The sequence below is a fragment of the Saccopteryx leptura genome, chromosome 1 (genome assembly GCF_036850995.1).
Source record: "Saccopteryx leptura isolate mSacLep1 chromosome 1, mSacLep1_pri_phased_curated, whole genome shotgun sequence".
NCBI classification, from domain to species: domain Eukaryota; kingdom Metazoa; phylum Chordata; class Mammalia; order Chiroptera; family Emballonuridae; genus Saccopteryx; species Saccopteryx leptura.
The window spans coordinates 48244077-48259726 of NC_089503.1; positions in this window are offsets into that span (position 1 = coordinate 48244077).

Here is a 15650-nt window from a genome sequence, read left to right on the forward strand (position 1 = left end):
GGCTGAGCAGAACAAGTCTGGGTCAATACTGGAACCACGTGAGTACATGGGAGGTTTAGTTCGTGGTCAGGGACATGGGTAAAGGTCAAGAGCAGAGTATCACTAGGAGATTTTTACAGCTCTACCAGGGAGGTCCCCAAAATCGTGGTCCAGGATTTTGGACTGGATCAGTAATATTGCAATTACTTTCAAGTGTGTTTTGACTACCGCTATCGAGTTCTAAAGTCTAATCTATGCCAGTCCCTGTGCTAGGCTGGTTCTGGGGTGCATATGCAGATTAGACACCTCCCATCCCCTTCTCCTACTCCCTTTCCCCAGGAGAGATGTACACTCGCCCCTGTACACTTACACACATGACCTCCAGCCTGGGCATGCAGTGATGAATGAGTTAGGGAAGGGACAAAAATGACCTCGTCTGGAAGTTCACAGTCCAGTGAGGCTCGTAAATAGGGAGTATTAAAATAATTGGAAGTAGTGACAAAAAAGATGCATGATGTTTCATGGAGCACAGGGAAGAGGCATCTGACTCTACTGGGAGTGGAGATGCTGGTCGTTGGACCCACGTTAGGAAAAGCGGACAAGGACTTAAGGACAAATTTGGGGAGAGGAGACAAAAGAAGGAAGAGCCTCCACTACTATAAAAGGATGGCTTGGAGGGGGAAGGGGTCATATTGTATCCTTTTATGTGTTGGGCCTCATAAGCTTGGATATGGCTTTGCTTCCATTTTTTTTTATCATATTGACATAGGACTGATAAATACATTAACATTTGAAATGCTTGGTTCTTTTTAATTTTTTATTTATTTATTCATTTTAGAGAGGAGAGAGAGAGGGAGAGAGAGAGAGAAAGAGAGAGAGAAGGGGGGAGGAGCTGGAAGCATCAACTCCCATATGTGCCTTGACCAGGCAAGCCCAGGGTTTCGAACCGGCGACCTCAGCATTCCAGGTCGACGCTTTATCCATGAAATGCTTGGTTCTAATCATCAAAACCCTCAAAATATCAGGATGGTTCTGTTAAAGGGTTGAATGAGATGAGAGTGGTGGGATAGCAATATTTGTACCTATACTTACATGACCAAAGCATCTGTGAGACACGTGAAGTTGGCAAAACTGAAAAAAGCAGTGAGCACTGGTTGATATTCCATGTGGGGGAGAAAAGCAGATTGTTTACTATTCCTTAGGCAGTGGTTTATGAACACAGCTGCATTAAGAAAGATAAAAGGTGTTCACAGCACAGTTAAAGCATGAGTATGTCAAAATAGCCAGCCATGGCCACAGTGTTATCCATGTGGCCTGCTCTTGCACTTGCACAATGAACCCCAATTTTCCTTCCCCTGAGTCCTATGCCCCTGCCACAGCAGGGGGTTCTTCTTTCTTACCATCTCTATGGCTTGAGGTTTCTACTAACTTTGTCCTACTTTGATGTCTATGACTTGATGCTCTTGAGCTTTTGTCTTTGGTTTGATGCTTGTCTGTTTAGCTGAACCTGTCTGTGATTTGGCACTTATCAATTTGATGTACAAATGAACAAATGAAAATAGTAATTGGTTTATGCTGGTGTTGTTGCTGCCTCAGTTTCCTTATTTGTTGTATTACCCTTCCATCATTCAAACTAGACTTTTGCTTTCAGGGAAAAGAGGCCATTGCAGAAATGAAAAGAATATCAAAAACAGAATGAATTATTTTAACATAGAAATTGGTTTGGGAGGGCCCTGGCCGGTTTGCTCAGTGGTAGAGCATTAGCCTAGTGTGTGGATGTCCTGGGTTCATTTCCCAGTCAGGGCACACAGGAGAAGTGACCATCTGCTTCTCAACTCTTCCCCTTCTTCCTATTCTCTCTTTATCTCTCTCTTCCCCTCCTGTAGCCATGGCTCTCTTGGAGCAAGTTGGCCTCGGATGCTGAGGATCGCTCCATGGCCTCGCCTCAGGTGCTAAAAATAGCTTGGTTGCCAAGCAACAGAGCAATGGCCCCAGATGGGCAGAGCATCGCCCCATAGTGGGCTTGTTGAGTGGATCCCAGTCAGGGTGCATGTGGGAGTCTGTTTCTCTTTCTCCTCACTTCTTACTTATGAAAAAAGAAATTGGTTTGGGAGTATATTTGACTAGCCAGTTTCCTTTTATCCCTATTTCTACTAATAGAAGAAAAAGAAAACTCTATGCACTTGAAGAGAGAAAAGAGTTTGGAGTAAAAGAAGGGAGTATGTGCAGGTGAGGGCCACTGAGGATGGTTTCCTCAGTGTGAGCTCCAAATTGGTTTTCTATTTTTTTTTTTTTTTTGACAGAGACAGAGAGAGAGTCAGAGAGAGGGACAGATAGGGACAGACAGGAAGAGAGAGAGATGAGAAGCATCAATTCTTCATTGTGGCACTTTAGTTGTTCATTGATTGCTTTCTCATACGTGCCTTGACTGGGAGGCTACAGCAGAGGGACCCTTTGCTTAAGCCAATGACCCTGTACTCAAGCTGGGTGAGCCTGCGCTCAAGCTAGTGACCTCGGGGTTTCGAACCTGGGTCCTCTGTGCCCCAGTCTGACTCTCTATCCACTGTGCCACCACCTGGTCAGGCTCCAGATTGGTTTTGAAGGGGCCATAACCTGAAGAAAATATCGGGGATCTGAGAGTCAGTGGAATCTTGGAAGATGGCAACTTTTTGGTAATCCCCATGCTGCCATGGTGTGGGAGCAGGAAAATAAAAGATGAATACCAGGGGCAGAGAGGACCTTAGCAACTCTACAGAGTCCCTGTTGTCCCAAGAAGTATGGGAAAGCACTTGAGTTTTTCTTACAGTCCTGAAATGGAGGTGGGAGTTAGCTGAGAGTGTGTCAGAGACCCAGAAGATCCTCTGAGCCAAGACCAGAAAAAGCTCATTTCAAATATTTGTTCACTCATGCCCACTCACATTCACTTTGGTAAAGCAAGTCACATGATAGAACCCAAGTTGGAAGTAGAGTTGAGGTGGGCACAGGAATATTCTTTGCATTTTTAGTAGGAGGAATTGGAACATCACACTGAAAGGGAATGGGTTCAGGGAGAATGAAGATTTGCAGCTATTGATACAATTTACCACTGCAGTTAAGTCAGGAGAGGGTCATAATTAAGCTGTTGGGAAGCCATCTTAAAGTGACCACTACCTCAAGTTCTGTTGGGTCACTTTGAAGCCACGCAGAAATGTTTTAGGAAAAGGATGGAATTGAATAGAAAGGTGATAACGGATGTGCACGTGGCCAAACACCTGACTTCTATTTTGAGTTGCTTCATACTATAGGATAATTGCAGGCACAATGTCCCAGTTGAAATGTTGCAAAAAGTTGCTTAAAAAGTGGATTAATGTTTACTATCTGTGGTAATTTAAAAAATACCAGCTATAATTGAGTGTCCCAAACACATTTCTCTCATATGGTGGAAGAATGGTCAACCAATCTGTTGAAAACCACCTTAAGGTAATTTGGGGTACTTAAAGATATATAGGCCATTGATATTTATACACTATTCTGTTGGTTAAATTTCTTGTCAGGAAATGTCCTTTTTGGATCAACTCACTCAATAGAATCAATGTAGTGGTTAGCACAACTTAGGAGCCTGCAATTTCATAGTAGCCTTCTGTCAAACCTCATTCCTCTCATCTTGTCCAGCTCCGTCTGTGACTTTACCTATTAAAAGCAGATATAGTTCTCATTATTGATTCAATCGAGGACTATGTTTTAGTGAGAGAAGGCTCCTGTTCCTTCCCCTCTACCACTTCCTGTGGTGTCAATGTGGAGAAGGCCCTGCACTTCTAGGGAAGGTAAGCTGCTCGGGGTAGCTTTTTGACTTTAGGCCTACTCCGTTAATTAGCCAATCCTGACAGCAGGAATGAAATTTGTATTGTATTAACCCCATGCTTGATGAAGTTCATTAGCAACTTGTTGTAGAACAGCTATTCAAGGGTGATTGGTGCCTGGAGAGTGAGTACCTAAGCCACAACATTTCCAATCCTAACCCTTAACACTTGCCTAGTGGAAGACTTTCATTTTGATACCTGTTTACTATTTGGGCAGTAGGGAGTCAAAAAGCAAGTAAAAGGATTTAGTAGTTATATTTTCAAGACTAGTTTCTAAGCTGCCCCACTCCATATTCACACATCTCTCTTTGCCTGTTTGCTATTCAACCTTTTAGATCACTGGAATGATTTTTCTTCTACCCCTTTTTTCCAGCATTTGGCCAACCACATCTCCTGGCTTTTGACTAGTCTCCTCTTGATTGATTCAAGCATGGCTTGGATGGACTTGGCATATGGTCTTTTTTTCCAGACCCTCAGTCATGAAATACTCTGTGAGCTGCCCCATATTGATGAGCCTCTGTGTGTGTGTGTGTGTGTGTGTGTGTGTGTGTTGTTTTTACTGCAACTTTGAAAAGATCATGGTCAGAAGACACTTTAAGTTCCACTCAGTCCAGAGCTCTCTTTCTCTCTCTCTTTTTTTTTATTTCCGAAGCTGGAAACGGGGAGAGACAGTCAGACAGACTCCCGCATGCGCCCAACCGGGATCCACCCGGCACGCCCACCAGGGGGCGACGCTCTGCCCCTCCAGAGCGTCGCTCTGCCGCGACCAGAGCCACTCTAGCGCCTGGGGCAGAGGCCAAGGAGCCATCCCCAGTGCCCGGGCCATCTTTGCTCCAATGGAGCCTTGGCTGCGGGAGGGGAAGAGAGAGACAGAGAGGAAGGGGGGGGTGGGGGTGGAGAAGCAAATGGGCGCTTCTCCTGTGTGCCCTGGCCGGGAATAGAACCCGGGTCCCCCGCACGCCAGGCCGACGCTCTACCGCTGAGCCAACCGGCCAGGGCCTCCAGAGCTCTGATATGAACACCAGCCCAGTTAATTAAGTTCATGATCACATGTTCAGTTCTTGTCAGTTCCTTTTTTTCTGGGCACTGGATAGACCTGTTTCTTGGATTCTTTCATGATTGGTGGGAGTCCTGCTATGAAAGACTTGACTGGACACAACTTAATGCTGTTGCTGCTCCCTGAGCATCAAGTGTCACTTGCCATCAGAACTTCCTGCCATCAATTTTCTCAATTTCCCAACCAGAGTCTCTGAATTCTGTGCTTTACATAATCCAGATGTCAACTAGATCAACCATTACAGCCAGGTCACTTCTTCAATGTCTAGCCAAGCTAGTCCCACTTTGTCTGCGTCTACTCTGCTCGTGTTGCCAGTGTTCCTCCTCTCGCCTGCTGGAGAGAATGACATTAGCAGAGAGATGGTCAGGCTGAGAGCATAAGGGATAATGCCATCCCTTTCCAGATTCATCCTAGCAATCCTATCAATAACAGCAACGCCAAGCTGAGCAGATGCCTCAGGAAAAGAATCAGAGCTACAGGTGGAGAGGAAATCTGAAAATAAAAGATTGCAAAATATTTTCTTAAAAACCCCAATCTACAGGGACAATCGCTCTGTAACATTTACTCAAATGTCAGTGTTCTCTAAAGCTCTCAAATACTCATCCTGGTGATTAAGAAATCAATAATTAACATGCAAATCTGAAAGCTCTAGGCAAACTGAATATTAATTACTGACTTCATAAGTGGAGGCTGCTCAGCAGTGTGAAAATAGTTCAGGATAATTAGGATTTAACAACCTTCAGACATAAAGAAAATATATGAGGTTTCTTGATGAATGACTTTATTTTTACTTTATGATTGTATTATAAACATTCCCAGTTTTTCAAAGACCAAGGAGAGACAGAAAAAGGTCGGTTTTGAATGTTTAGTATTTATCATGGTGACAAGTTCTTTCCCCTTCTCCACTAAAATCCTTTGGGAATTGCCAGATAGAAGTCAAGTTCTATAGTCTAAGGTTGCAAGGTGATCTGTGTTAGTTCAGAAACAAGTACCGCACAGCAAAACTAAAAATATGACAAATATGAATGGTTAAAACAAATCACCATTTCAGATCATCTCATTGCTCAATAATGCTTGTATTAAATGATCACCTGGGTACCACTTCCTTCCCTTTCAGCTTCTGATCTTATATTTCAGCAACTGTATTTTCAGGATCCTCTAGCTTCACCTCTTCTTGGTCTGGTGTCTTGGCTTTCTTCCCTGGCACGGTGTCTGGCACTCACACATGATGAGGTCCTCACTTCCTGACATCTGACCCCCTGGGGGGTTGGTATTTCCTGACATCCTCCCTGGGCAATCTATATCTAAGTTTCTTCCTGCTTTTGTGTCTAGTCTTTCCTGATCATCACTATTTTAAATTTAACTTTTTAATATGATTTTTGTTGAAAGGTAATTCATGTAGGAAGCACATAAGTTTAAGTGAGTTCAGTGAATTTTCACCAAGGAAACACACTCATGTAAACACTAACCAGGTTAAAAAATAGAACGTTAGCACATCTCTGAAGACACCCAGTGCCACCTTCCAGTCATTATTTCCCCTCTTCTTAGATAAACACATAACTTTGAATTTAACATAGATTTTCAAATGTTTTGACCCTAATTGTGGAAATAGAATCACCCAATATTCTTTGTGTCTTGCTACTTTTATTCAGTTTTATGTTGTGAGAGTTGATAATGATGCTGCATATAGCAAGTGTGTTCACTCATTTTCATTGCTATATCCTGTTGTATGATATACTGCAATTTATTTATCCTTTCTATTATTGACGAGCATTTAGATTATTTCTACCATTTGATGAAATTACAGAGTCATGGGTTATGAATACACTTACATTTTGTAGCCATTGCCAGTTTTCTACAGTAGTTGTATAAATTTGTACATCCTGCAGCAGGAAGGTGAAAATTCCAGTTGCTCCATACCCTTGACAACATTTGATACTGTTTTTCTTTTATATCTTAGCCATTCTTTTGGGTGTACCTTGGTATATAATTGTGGTTTTAACTGGCATTTTCTTTTTTTTTTTTAACTTTTTTAATCTTATTTTTATTAATTTTAATGCAGTGACATTGATAAATCAGGGTAACTGGCATTTTCTTGAAGAACATCTTTTTATATGCTCATTGGAGATTTGAAAAATCTTCCTTTTCTATTTAAATATCTGCCTTTTTCTTCTTTTTATTTTTTTAGTGAGAAAGAGAGAGAGGAAAGAGTGAGAGAGAGGGAGAGTAAAGAAGAGAGATGAGAATTATCAACTTAGAGTTGCAGCACTTTAGTTGTTTACTGATCACTTCTTATACATGCCTTGACCATGGTGGGGGCTCCAGCCGATCCAGTGACCCCTTGCTCAAGCCAGCAACTCTGAGATCAGGTCAGCAACCTTTTGGCTCAAACCAGTGGTCATGGGATCACAATGATCCCATGCTCAAGCCAGGGACCCTGTGCTGAAGCTGGTGACCTTGGAGTTTTGAATCTGGGACCTTAGCATCCCAGGTCAATGCTCTGTTCACTGTACCACCACTTTTTAAAAGACATTTTCTCTACATAGTTTTTTAAAAACCTTTTAAAAAATATTTTATTTATTTATTTTTAGAGAGAGAGAGGAGAGAGAGAGAGAGAAGGGGGGGAGGAGCAGGAAGCATCAACTCCCATATGTGTCTTGACCAGGCAAACCCAGGGTTTTGAACCTCTATACTTTTTTCTTTTCTTTTCTTTTCTTTTCTTTTCTTTTCTTTTCTTTTCTTTTCTTTTCTTCTCTTTTCTTTTCTTTTCTTTTCTTTTCAAATTAAGTGAGAAGCATGGAGGCAGAGACGGACTACCACATGCACCCCAACTGGGATCCACCAGCAAGACCCCTATGGGGTGATGCGATGTCCTGCCCATCTGGGGTTGCTACTCTGTTGCTTGGCAACTGAGCTATTTTAGCACCTGAGGTGAGACCATGGAGCCATCCTCAGCACCCGGGGACAACTTGCTCAAATCATTTGAGCCATGGCTGCAGGGGAGGGGGAGAAGAGGGAAGAAGGAGGGTGGAGAAACAGATGAATGCTTCTCCTATGTGCCCTGACTAGGAATTGAATGCAGGACATCCACAAGCTGGGCCGACACTCTACCTTTAAGCCAACTCGCCAGGGCCCTCTATATATTCTTGATACAGTTCTTTGTAGGTTACATATCCATATTACAGATATATTTTGCCAGCCTGAGGATTGCTTTTATACCCTTAACTCTCCTGTCTATGTCTTGTCTTTTTATAAATAGAATTTTCAAATTTTAGTGTAGTTAAATTATCAGTCCTTTTCTTGATGAGTAGTAATGTGTTTTTTGTTTAAAAAATATTTGACAATCTCAGGGTCATAAAGATATTTCACTATGGTCTCTCCTAAGAGATATACTGCCTTTTTCTTTACATTTAGCTATATAATGCATTCAGAATTGATTTATTTAGTATGTTGTGTGGTATGGTGAGGTATTATATGGTTTCAACACAGATTTTCCTCATATATATATATATATATATATATATATATATATTAGGCTAGTTGAGTTAATACATCAAAAGCTAGGCTGAAATATAGTTTCCCAGAATTCCCTTTCTAGTATGTTTCTAGTTAAGGTGGGCTACAGGCAACAATGTCTCATGAAAGTTGGAACACAGAAGGGAAGCAATGGCTACTTGATAGTATTGTTCCACTTATATTCTTCCAGTTATTCAATCATATGTTAAAACTAAAAAACTTTGAGAAAAACATAGGTCCTAAAGATGTTCTTCTATGTTTTATGCTAAAAGTTTTATAGTTTTACATTTTGCTTCCAATTTGTGATCCATTCAGAACTGTTTTCTGTCTAAGGTGAGTGGTTTAAGCGGAAATGATTTTTTTTGTTTGTTTGTTTGTGTTTTTCCTATGAGTAACCAGTTGTTACAGCATGATTTGTTGAAAAAACCATCCTTTTTCCATTGAGTTGCTTTTCTACCTCTTGAAAATCAATTGGATAGATTTCTGTGGGTCTATTTCCAGGTTTTTATTTTGTTCCATGGATATCTGTGTCTTTTTCTCTGTCAATAGTACAAAGTCTTGATTATGGTCACTATATAAGAAATATTAAAATTGGTTAGAATGATTTCTTCTCCTTTATTCCTATTTCTCTAAACTGTTTGAGTCATTCCAGGGTCTTTGCCCTTTCATATACATTTTAAATTTTTTTATTTTATTTATTCATTTTTAGAGAGGAGAGAGACAGAGAGGGAGAGAGGAGAGAGAGAGAGAGTGGGGAGGAGCTGGAAGCATCAACTCCCATATATGCCTTGACCAGGCAAGCCCAGGGTTTCAAACTGGCGACCTCAGCATTTCCAGGTCGACGCTTTATCCACTGCGCCACCACAGGTCAGGCTCATATACATTTTAGAATAAGCTTGTCTATGTCTTCAAAAACCTTGCTGAGATTATGATAGGAACTCATTAAACCTACATATAATTTTATGGAGAATTGACCTTTTTACTGTGTTGAGTTTTAAAATATGTGAGCATAGTTTCTCCATTTATTTATATCTCTTTTTTAGAGTTTTATAGTCTTCAGCATACAGACATTATATATGTTTTATACTGAAGTATTTTATTTTACTTATTAATGGTTGCAGATGGTACTTTATTTTTAATTTTATGTTCAGTGTTTTCATTTCTTGTACAAAAAACAATTTATTTTTTGATTGGTCAATACTTTGTTTTTTAGATTTTACATATAAGTAAAATTATATGGAGTTTGTCTTCTCTGTCTGTCTTACTTCACTTTGCATAATTTAATATCCTCTAAGTCTTTCCTTATTGTTGCAAATGGTAAGATTTCATACTTTCTATGCTGAATAATATTCTATTGTATGTGTGAACCGCTTTTTTGTAATCCAATCATCTGTTACTAAACACTTAGGTTGCTTTTATATCTTGGCTACTGTATATGAAATGTCCCTCTTTGTTTCCTGTTATAGAATTTATTTTAAAGTCTATTTTGTCTGATATCAGTATTGCTACACCAACTTTTTTTTCATTTCCACGCAATATATTTTTCCATTTATAACCTTCAATCTGATGTGTCTTTCCATCTAAAGTGGGTCTTTTGTGGGTGGCATATGTAACTCTTGTTTTCTTCTCAGTTCAGCCACCCTGTGTCTTTTGATTGGAACATTTGATCCATTTATATTTAAAGTATTTATTGCTAGATATGTAGCTATTGCCATTTTATTTTTCATATTTTTAAATTTTTTTCCCGTCTTCTTAAAGATGTCCCTTTAACATTTCTTATAATGCTAGTTTAGTGGTGATGAACTTTTAAAAAAAATTTTTTTCTTGTCTGGGAGAAATATAATTGATTTTTATATTTTTATCTTTTACCCTGTGACCTTTCTGAACTTACTTATTTAGTTCTAGAATTTATTTTTTTGTATATATTTTTTTTTTTTTTTTTTTTTTTCCATTTTTCTGAAGCTGGAAACAGGGAGAGACAGTCAGACAGACTCCCGCATGCGCCCGACCGGGATCCACCCGGCACGCCCACCAGGGGGCGGCGCTCTGCCCACCAGGGGGCGATGCTCTGCCCATCCTGGGCGTCGCCATATTGCGACCAGAGCCACTCTAGCGCCTGGGGCAGAGGCCGAGGAGCCATCCCCAGCGCCCGGGCCATCTTTGCTCCAATGGAGCCTTGGCTGCGGGAGGGGAAGAGAGAGACAGAGAGGAAAGCGCGGCGGAGGGGTGGAGAAGCAAATGGGCGCTTCTCCTATGTGCCCTGGCCGGGAATCGAACCCGGGTCCTCCGCACGCTAGGCCAACGCTCTACCGCTGAGCCAACCGGCCAGGGCCTTTTGTATATTTTTTGATATCTTCTATACAAACCATGATGACATCTGAAAATAAAGACACATTATTTTTTTTTCTTTCCAGTCTGCATACTTTTATTTTTCCTTTTTACATTCTTTTCTTACCTTATTATGCTGAATAAAGTTTACAGTACTTTGTTGAATAAAAATGGTGAGAAAAGAAGTGATGTAATCAATAAGGTAAAACAGGAGGTTCCAGCTCTTGTCTCCCTAAAGAATCATTGATTTAAAAATCATCCACAGTAAAATTGGCCAATTGGTTATGAAGACCAGCTGCAACTACAGTGGAGAAACTGCTGTCCAGGGGCCAACCCCACAAAGCAGGACTTACTTTAGTGGGGCTTTGGGACCCACCAAGTCTGCCTCTTGAGTACGTTACTTGTGGAAGTGCTTAGGTTGTAATCCAGTGTGGTTTGAAGCTGTCCACTTGTGCACTGGCTCTGGAGCCTCCCAGGAGATGTCCACTACTTCATGTGCTCTGCCTGGGGTCACCTGGCATGAGCTACAGAGCAATCTACAGATGGCTGCTACTTGTTCTGGGCTTGAAGGTACGTAGGAGAAGTGAAGCTGTTAACTGAGGCTGGCTGTCACTAGTTCCTGGTCTGGAACCATTTAGCAAGAGGTAATGGCTATGCACAGGCCAAATTCTGCTTGTTTGAGAGATTTTAAGAAAGTCTGAAGCATGAGATACAAGAGGCTCTTTGTATAAAAAATCCACTATAAATGGCTTAGGTCAATGGTTGGCAAATTCATTAGTCAACAGAGCCAAATATCAACAGTACAACAATTGAAATTTCTTTTGAGAGCTAAATATTTTAAACTTAAACTATACAAGTAGGTACATTCCTTATCGAGGTAGTGCCCGCACGTGGTATTTTGTGGAAGAGCCACACTCAAGGGGCCAAATAGCCTCATGTGGCTTGTGAGCCACAGTTAGCCGACCAGGGGCTTAGGTGAACCCAAAAGTTGGGTGGAGTAGAGTCTCAGGAAATCTCTATAACAGGTCTAACAATGTTATCCAGGTTGATGGGGACTCAGATATGGCACCTGCCTGCCAGCTCTGTGAAACAATGGCCTCTGCCAACACTTTTGTTTGGGAGAAAGTTTTCCCTCCAGTCTTCACCTCAAGCCAGACAATTCAGTTCCTCTTCATATGTTCCTGCTGTCTTGTGAGTTGTTGCCTCAGTGCTGGAACTCAGACCTAGTGAGTCTGAGTAAGTCTGTGTGTGAGTCCTTTAAGAAAAATGCCTGGGACTTCAGCAATCCTCCCTCTCACTCAGCCACAGTTCCTGACAGTTTTTACAGCCAGAGTTATGGAGTCTTCTCTTCTCAGCACTGGAACCCGGGGCTGGGGGTTCCTATGGGGGGGCTGGGACCCTCTGTTCCTTCAGGGAGACCTCTTCCCAATTTTAACTGCCACACATAGGTGTGGGACCAGCTTATTCTGCATCTCCACCCCTCTAGCAAATTTAAATGTGTCTTCCTTATATCCTTAGTTGTAGGACTTCTACTCAGCTAGATGTCAGGAATTCTGAATGTTGGAAGCTCTGTCATTTAGTGTAACTTTGATGTGATTGTGGGAGGTTCTGAGTACCATGTATATCTATGCTGCCATCTTGACTGGAACAGACAAAGACAAAGTGACAAGACAAAAGTGACTCATCACATATAAGGGAACTCCCATAAGGATATTGGTAAATTTCTCAGTAGAAATCTTACAGGCTTGGGAAGGAGTGAAAAGATACATTCAAAGTGCTAAAAGAATAATAAAACTGCCAACCAAGAATATTATAGTTGACAAAACTGTTTTTTAAAAATGAAGTAGAAATAAAGTCTTTTCTTGACAAACAAAAACTGAAAGAGTTCATTATGACTAGACCTACCTTACAAGAATTGCTAAAGGGAGTTGTTCAAGTTGAAATGATAATATGCTAAACAGAACAGGAAAATATATGAAGATGAAATTGCATGGATAAAGGTAAATATGACTATAATCACAAAAAATTGTTAGCAGATACACAATATAGACAAATATGAAATAGTATAATACTGTAATGGTGGTGAGTAAACCACTTTGAACCCCAGGATTAAAGTTAAAGACAAAAATATTAAAAACAACTATAGCCATAAAAATTAATTAATTAATATACAATAAAAAGAGTCGATTCTGACATTAGTAACATAAAGTGTTTGTAGTGGGGAAGTAAAAGTTTAGAGTTTTTGTATGTGACTGAAGTTAAATTGTTATCAGCTGAAAATAGACTATTTTAACTATAAGAAGTTTTATGCAAGTCTCATGGTAACCACAAAGAAAAAATGTATAATAGATAGAAAAATGACAAAAATAAAAGAATCAAAGTTTATCACTATATCTACATTAAGCATCAAATGACAATATCAAATGTATTGAAATGTTAACTAAGACACAAGAGAAGACAAAAAGAGAGAAAGAGAGGAACAAAAACACTACAAAACAAATGCCAAACTCATAGAAAAAGAGAGATCTGTGGTTACCAGAAGCAGAGGTGGGGGAAGGGATAGTTGAAAAAATGTGGTCAAAGGTAAAACTTCTGATTATAAGTACTAGTAATGTAATGTACAGTATGGTGACTATAGTTAGCATTGCTGTATGATAGATAAAAAAGTTGTTAAGAATATAGATTCTAAGAGTTCTCAATATAAAAGAAATTTTTTTCTTTTTTTATATGATAGATTTTAACTAAACTTATAGTAATCATTACATAATATGTGTATATCAAACCATCGTGATATATACCTTATTTCTCAATAAAACTGGGAAAAAAATTACAAAACAGAAAATACTGAATCTTCATATTTTTACTCTACTAACAAACTATCTGAAAGAGATATTAAGAAAACAATCTTATTTATAATTGCATCAAATGAAATAAAATACCTAGGAATAAATTTAACTAAGTAGGTGAAAGACCTGTATGTTGACGACTACAAGACATTAATAAAAGAAACTGAAGAAGACAAATAAATGGAAAGGCATTCCTTCCATTATCACGGATTAGAAGAATTAATATTATTAAAATGGTCATATTACCCAAAGTGATAAACAAATTCAATACTATCAAAGTTTCAATGGTATTTTTCACAGAAATAAAACAAACAGTCTTAAAATTTGTATGGAACCACAAAAGACTGTGGATAGCCAAAGCCATTTGAGAAAGAAAAACAAAACTGGAAGCATCATGCCCTGATTTCAAACTATATTACAAAGCTATAGTAATTAAAACAGTATACTACTGGCAAACAGACACATACATAGATCAATGGAACAGAACAGAGAGCCCAGAAATAAGCCCACACACCTATGGTCAATTAATTCATGACATAGGAGCCAAGACTATATAACGTGGAAAGGATAGGCTCTTCAATAAATGGTTTTGGGGAAATTGAACATTCACATGCAAAAGAATAGAACTAGACTACCATTTTACACCATACACAAAAATGGACTCAAAATGAATTAAAGACTTGAATGTGAAACCTGAAACTATACAATTCCTAGAAGAAAATATGGTGGTTAGCTCTTGACATAGGTCTTGATGATGATTTAAAAAATCTGACAGCTAAAGCAAAAATAAACAGGTGTGACTATATAAGCTAAAAAGCTTCTGCAAAGTAAAGGAAACCATCAACAAAATGAAAAGGCAACCTACTGAATGGGAGAAAATAATTTCAAATCATATGTCTGGTAAGGGGCTAATACCCCAAATATACAAAAAAACTCATACAACTTAATAGCAAAACAAACCTCAAACATTTTAAATAAAAAATGAGCAGACGATCTGAATAGACATTTTTCCAAAGAAGACATATAAACAGCCAAAAGGTACATGAAATATGCTCAACATCATTAGTAATGAGGGAAATGCAAATCAAAACCACAATCAAATATCACTTTGTACCTGTTAGAATGGTTATTATCAAAAAGAGAAGAGATAACAAGTGTTATGAGGATGTAGGAAAAAAGGAAATCTTGTGCACTTTTGGTGGAATGTAAATTGGTACAGTCAGTTTGGAATATAGTATAGAAGTTTTTCAAAAAATTAAAAATAGAACTGCCATATGATCATGCAATTCCACTTCTGAGTATTTATCTGAAGAGCACAAAAACACTAATTTAAAAAGATATCCACACCCCATGTTCATTGCAGCATTATTTATAATACCTAAGATATGTAAACAATCTAAGTGTCTATTGAAAGATGAATGGAAAAAGAAATTGTGGCATATATATGTACAGTAAAATATTATTCATCCGAAAAAAGGAATGAAATCTTGCCACTTGCGATAACTTGAATGCCTCAAGGGCATTATGTTAAATGAAATAAGAGACTGAGAAAAGCAAATACTGTATAATATCCTTTATGTGTGTGTATTCTAAAAAAATGCTTATAGATACAGAGAACAGATTGGTGGTTGCAAGAGGTGGTAGTGAGGGTGGGAGGTGAGAGAAATATTTTTAGTTTAAGTAAATTGAATAAAAATTGTCTTAAAAAAGAAAAATATAAAACACTCTTGAAAGCAGTGAAAGAAAAATAAATCAATTGGGATTTATTTCTTGTTCATGATCAAAAGGCACAGTATTATTAAGATGTCAATTCTTTTAAAATTGATTTAAAGAGTCAGTGAATCCCAATAAAAATCTTAGCAATTTATTTTGTAGCTATTGACAAACTCATTTTAAACTTTGAGTAGTCTAGACAAAACTGATGAAGAATGAGTCAATGAACTCACACTTGCCAATTTGATTTATTATAACACTACAATTATCAAAAGAATATGCTATTTTAAAATGAATTGACACATAGATAACTGGAACAAAATAGAGACTCTATGAATGGAACTATTTAAATACAGACAACTTGATCTTAGT